Source organism: Dendrobium catenatum, unplaced genomic scaffold, assembly GCF_001605985.2.
Source record: "Dendrobium catenatum unplaced genomic scaffold, ASM160598v2 fragScaff_scaffold_1119, whole genome shotgun sequence".
In the NCBI taxonomy this organism is placed as follows: domain Eukaryota; kingdom Viridiplantae; phylum Streptophyta; class Magnoliopsida; order Asparagales; family Orchidaceae; genus Dendrobium; species Dendrobium catenatum.
In genome coordinates, this window is record NW_021319581.1 from 812,300 (window position 1) to 818,299 (window position 6,000).

Sequence of the window (6,000 nt, forward strand, 5' to 3'; positions counted from 1 at the left end):
TATTTTAGGCCCATTGTGGCACTTGCTGGTATGGATTACTTACTTAGTAAACATTTGTATCATTTTGATGATAAATCATATCCTTTGTAATTTATAATTGCTACACCACAACACTACTAACTTTTTAATGTTGAGGTGCTAGGGTAGAAATTTTGGAACTGAGGCATGATAAATTGCGAAACCATGGCGATTGAAGATAGTGAACATGGCACTACAAAGCTTACAATTTTAATATCATAGTGCTATCAAATAGAGAAGTAAGAGCCTCTATGAAAATATTGTATAAATACGTTGGTACCTTCAATGGCATTGTGAAATTGATTTGTCTTACACTAGAGTGCTGGAAGATACTTAACAATTTATAACATTTTTATGTTTTCCTGCATTACACAACTAAAACATCACATTTATATATAGTTAGAGAGCGAAACTCCAGGATTTTAATGTTTTTTTTTCAAATTTCATCTTCGGCTCTTGTGGGAGTATTTTTAGCGGGACATGGATGACCGTCTTTCATCCGTCGGTGATGGCCAAAATTTGATTATGAAACTAGATAATTTGAAACGATTACCTGGTCAGAACGCTTTTTGATCAAATGGTATTCTGCAAATCAAGGAACCGACTGAAGCTAAAGCTCTTATAACAACTCCGATGTAATGTAAAGGGAAGCAGATCATGGAAGAGGTGAATTCGAATACTTCTCTTGGTATTCGTAGCAATTCTCTTATGGAATCTTCATCTTCTGGCATGAAGTTGTTCGTGAATAGGTTTGTGAATACGAAACCTGATTCTGTAGCTATTAAAGTGATGGGTTATAGGGAGAATCCATGTGGAACATCAGATTGTTGTGAGAATGCCTCTGATCCTATTCTCACTTGGAGGCAGTGGAAGGTAGGACGGGAAATCCATGGTTGAAGCATCTTTACATTAAGGTGGACATGAAGAAAGTTAAACAATGTTATTCAGAAGATGGATCAGTAGTTCGACTTTACGAACCTTGTTAAGAGAGTTGCTATTTGCATATTTTACATTCTTGAAATTTGTATTATTTTGATGATTTCAAATATTATTGTTTTAGGTATATATATCTCCTAACACTTTTTTGGAAGATTTGTTTTTGCTCTAGTGTGTACTAACATTTTAGGAAAATCAACTCCAAGATATGAAGACTTCAAATCAAATTTAGTAAATATTTATTTGTAAATTATAAGTTTTGAATTGAGAGGGAGTGATTGTAATTGAGTGAAAAATCACAACACACACACTTAGGGGAACAATTTTTGTGAACTGATCGTATGGGACGAACCTAGTTCGTACAGGACGATCGTGCCAATTAAGACCTCAGAAGAGCAATGGATCGAATAGGCAGGGAGAAAATTTTTCAAAGTCCTAATCATCCAGGACAAATTTAACATTCGTCCCGGGATGAACGTCTCGGGATTCTCACTTTGCACTGTTCGTCCAGATGAAATGCATGGTTCGTCTCTGGACGAAACTCTATGTATAAAATCATACAGGATAAAATTAACCTTCGTCTCTGGATGAAACCCTCTGTATAAAATCATCCAGGATCAAACTTGTTCGTCCCAGGATGAACTGAACCGACTTACCTCAGTTGGTTACGTCCTGCAGGGATTTGGGAACCGACCTATGCAATAACCATTTCATACCAGAAGAACCTAGTTCGTACGGGATGATAAGCATGTACGAATATAGTTCGTACAATTATACATCAAGATTTTTTCTGACACTTTAAGTAAAATAGTCCGGAACGATCCACGATCGTACGGGACAATCCACGATCGTACGAGACGATCCATTTCGTGATAACTTGAAAATTTTGTAGTTTTGGATGGTTTTTCTTGTCTCGCCTATATAAGGTACAATTTTTACTGCCACCAAATCTTTTTGTTCATTGAACTTCGTGCTTATTGGAAGAAGAGTTAAGGAGAGAGTGTGAGAGAACATTCAAAGGAGGATTCCTACCACTAGGCGTGAAGGCTTCGCTTGATGTTCAAAGATAAGATTTCCTACTTGTGATTTGAGATTACTTCACACTTTTCTTTCTTCCTTCTAGATTTCTTGTGAGGAGATCTGTCAAGGAGATCGGGTTCTTTACCCATACTAGGAGAGTGTGAAAGGATCAAGGGTTCTTTGCCCACACTAGGAGAGTGTGAAAGGATGAAGGGTTCTCTACCCACATTAAGAGAGTATGAAAGGATGAAGGGTTCTCTGTCCACACACACTAGGAGAGTGTGAAAGGATGAAGGGTTCTTCTTCCCACACTAGGAGAGTGTGAAAGGACGAAGGGTTCTCTATCCACACTAGGAGAGAGTGAAAGGACGAAGGGTTCTCTGCCCACACAGGAGAGTGTGAAAGACGAAGGGTTCTCTGCCCACACTAGGAGAGTGTGAGAAGGACACAAGAGTTTTTTCTGCCCACACTAGGAGAGTGTGAAAGGATGAATAGTTCTCTGCCAACACTGGGATAGTGTAAAAGGATGACGGTTATCTGCCACACCGAGTAGTGGTGGAAAGAGTGTTTGTAAAGGCTTCTCCACCTTGCTGTGGGTACAAAAGGAGAGACACTATTGGTATTAGTGCAATACTCTGAGGGTGCCTCTAGGGAGTGGATGTAGGTCTGGTTTAGACCGAACCACATAAATCTTGTGTCATTATTTTTACTGCTTTTATTTTCTGCATTTTTTTTTGTTTAAAAAATTGTGGTTGAAAAACATTTTATAAAATCATTAAGTTTTTTTATGTTCAACTTATCTAAAAGATGGATAATTTTTTAAAATACCAATTCACCCCCCCCCTCTGGGTAGCTTGGGACATTACTTAGGTATAACAACCTATTCACTAAACTCAATAAGTGGTAACAGAGCTTTGTTTTAAAATCATAAGTTTAAACTACTTTTTGTTAACGTAGATGGCTACATTTGGAAACTGAAACACACCTGGAAGTTACTTCTATCTAGACCTCCACTGTTTTGACAATATACCTTTTAATTTTGGAAAACATGCATGTTACTTTCTTACAATCACTTGATTATCGTATGTGGATCTTAGTCTAGGAAGGATATATAAAACCACTAGATTAGTTGATGGAGTAAAAAGTTGAAAACACTTTTTGAAGACTTTTATTGGTAGAAGAACATGACGTCTTAGCAAACTAAACGCTAAATATTTGAATAGTTTCTTTTTGGTGCTTTAAATCGAAGAACTACATGCGGGTTTCCACTTGCAAAAGTGAGAAGGACATATGGGATAGACTTTATATAACATATGAGGGAACTAATGAGGTTAAACAATCTAGACTTAATATATTGTTGCATGATTATGAAACTGTTTCGCATGAAACTAATGAATCCATTTCTGATATTTACACAAGATTTACTCAATAGTCGCCTCTTGCTTGCACTTGGTAGGGGACTAACGAATGCAAAATGCTTAATAAGATTCTTCGGTTGTTTACCTACTACGTATGATGCTAAATTATTACAATTATAGAATCTAAAGATCTAAACATTTATTCAATTGATGATCTTTGGTTCACTTATTGCTTTACGAGCAAGAGTTAGCCAAAGAAAGATTGATGCGGTGAACCATGAAAGGAAAGAACATAGCACTAAAAGTGGAAGAGTCTGAGAGTGAACACTCACAACTTGAGGATGAAGATGCATTGCATATTGACTAGACATTTGAAGCTTTCTTGAGGAAAACAAAATTAATAATAGAGGTAAAATTTCTGCCTTGGCAGATTCCAGAATGAGAGTAATTTTTATAAATGGAAGTGATTTCTAAGTGAAAGTAATTTTCTCTATGGATGTCAGGTAACAATACCTTGGTCAATACTTGATTGAACACTGATTGCCCAAACATCAAAGCAACTTTTAGCAAGGAGAAGGTAGAGGGAGAAACCATTGTAAAGAAGGGAAAGAAGAAGTTTCAAAGAGCTTTCAGGGCGGCACTCAGCTTCAGTTTCATCAGAGACTGAAAAGGAAGAAGAAGTCACTAATTTTGCTTGATGTGCAGATAGTCTTGATCTGTCAGATCAAGAAGAGGTAAGTGACTTAACTTATGATGATTATTTGAAGTTTTTGAACACATCATGATGCATATAAGAAATAAAGAAATGCATGCTGTCTAATGTTTAAAATTTGAAGAACTTCAAAAGGAAACTTGAAATCCTTAGGAAAGATCATGCCTTAATAGATGACAACCACATAACTACTCAATGAATTTTGTGACTTGAATAAAAATATAAGATTTTAGAATCATCCTATTCTGAACTTGAAAAAGAATTTAAAAAATTTTAAGGATAAATCAGAGAGAAAAAATTTATTAAGATCATTTTATATGAATACTATCTTGGAAGATATGAACTCATTCTATAAATTGGAAAATAAATGGTCTCAAGGATATAGGAAAACTTGAAGATTTTACAAATCCTAAATTTTATCCTAAATATATGGAATCCTTAGAAAGACAACAAATAGTAAAAGACTTAGGAATCATTTCCTAATGTTAAAACTAATAATTATGGTATTGCTTTGGACATATACGCACACCTGTACCTTGAAGATGAAAACTAATTTGGTGTGGAGACCTAAAATGCATAAACCTAGACATATTTATACATGCAGTCTAATTATAATTGCCTAAAGGTGAACCCACAGTTTGGGGTTCTAGGTCTAACATTTGTTATTTTTGTAGGGTCCCTCTTCACACAAGACCTCGTGAGAGCATATGGTACCTGGACAGCGGATGTTCAATCAGCATATGATGGAGATACTGCTCAAGTTCATACGCTGGAAGCAGGTGTGGAAGGCAAAGGTTACAACTTGGGAGATAAACCATAAGAAGGTGGTTGGATTTCAGGTATAAAGATTGAAATCTAAAAACTTTTATAAGGACATTGTGTTATTGGGTTAAAGACTTAAAGCATAATTTTTAAGTAAATGAAAATCAGTTATGGTGATAAGGGTTATAGTGTAATTTTTTCCTACTAGTCATATTAGTCAATAATAATATGATGTTTTAAATGCAAAAGGGTAAACAAGTGTTTATATGCTAGATTTAAATTTAGCATTTCAGACCCTACTCTACTTTTTTATTTGAAACTATTCTGATGAGTCATGGCTTTGGCATAAGGAGCCTTAATCATTCCTAACATGATCTTAGGAGGATTACCCAAAAGAATTTAGTAAGAGGTATAGACAAAACTAAGACTTTACTAGGATCACCTTTGTGATGCATGTCAATTTAGGAAGCAGTGAAGTTCATTTTTAGTCCAATAAGGATCTTAGACTAGTTAAACCATTGGAAATTTTACACATGAATCTTTTTGGATCCAGCTTGGAACTGTGAGTCTAGAGGAAGGTATACAATTATTTGTTTATTGTGGATGATTACTCATGATTCACTTTGGGTTAGATTTCTATTTCATAAGAGTGCAATCAATTTGAGGAATTTAAAAATTTTTCTTTGATTTAAAGAAATTAGGTTGTGTGAAATTATTCTATACAAAGTATCATGGAGGGAGAATTTGAAGAATGAGAGATTTGGAAATTTTTTGTAAGGAGAAAAGGATATTGATCACACTTTTCTACACCTAGAAACCCTCAACAGATATGGGGTTAGTCCAAGGAAAAATAACATTAATAGAGCTCCGAGCATATTGGCAGAATACTCACTTTCCTAGATTATTTTTGGGGTTGCTGTAGGCGGGTTTAGCACCAGCATGTTATGTTCTGATAGGGTGAAGTGTAAGATCTAAATTAAATAAAACACCCTATAAGTTACTAAAAGTAGACACCTATATTTGTCTCATTTGCAGTTTTTAGTTTGCCAGGTGTTTATTTCATAATAATGGAAAATTACCTTAGAAAAATTGATCCATAAATCAGATGAAGGAAATTTTTGTTGGATCTCAATGTGTTGGAAATCTTTAAGGGTATTTAATAAAAGAACTTTGGTAATTGAAGAGACCACACAT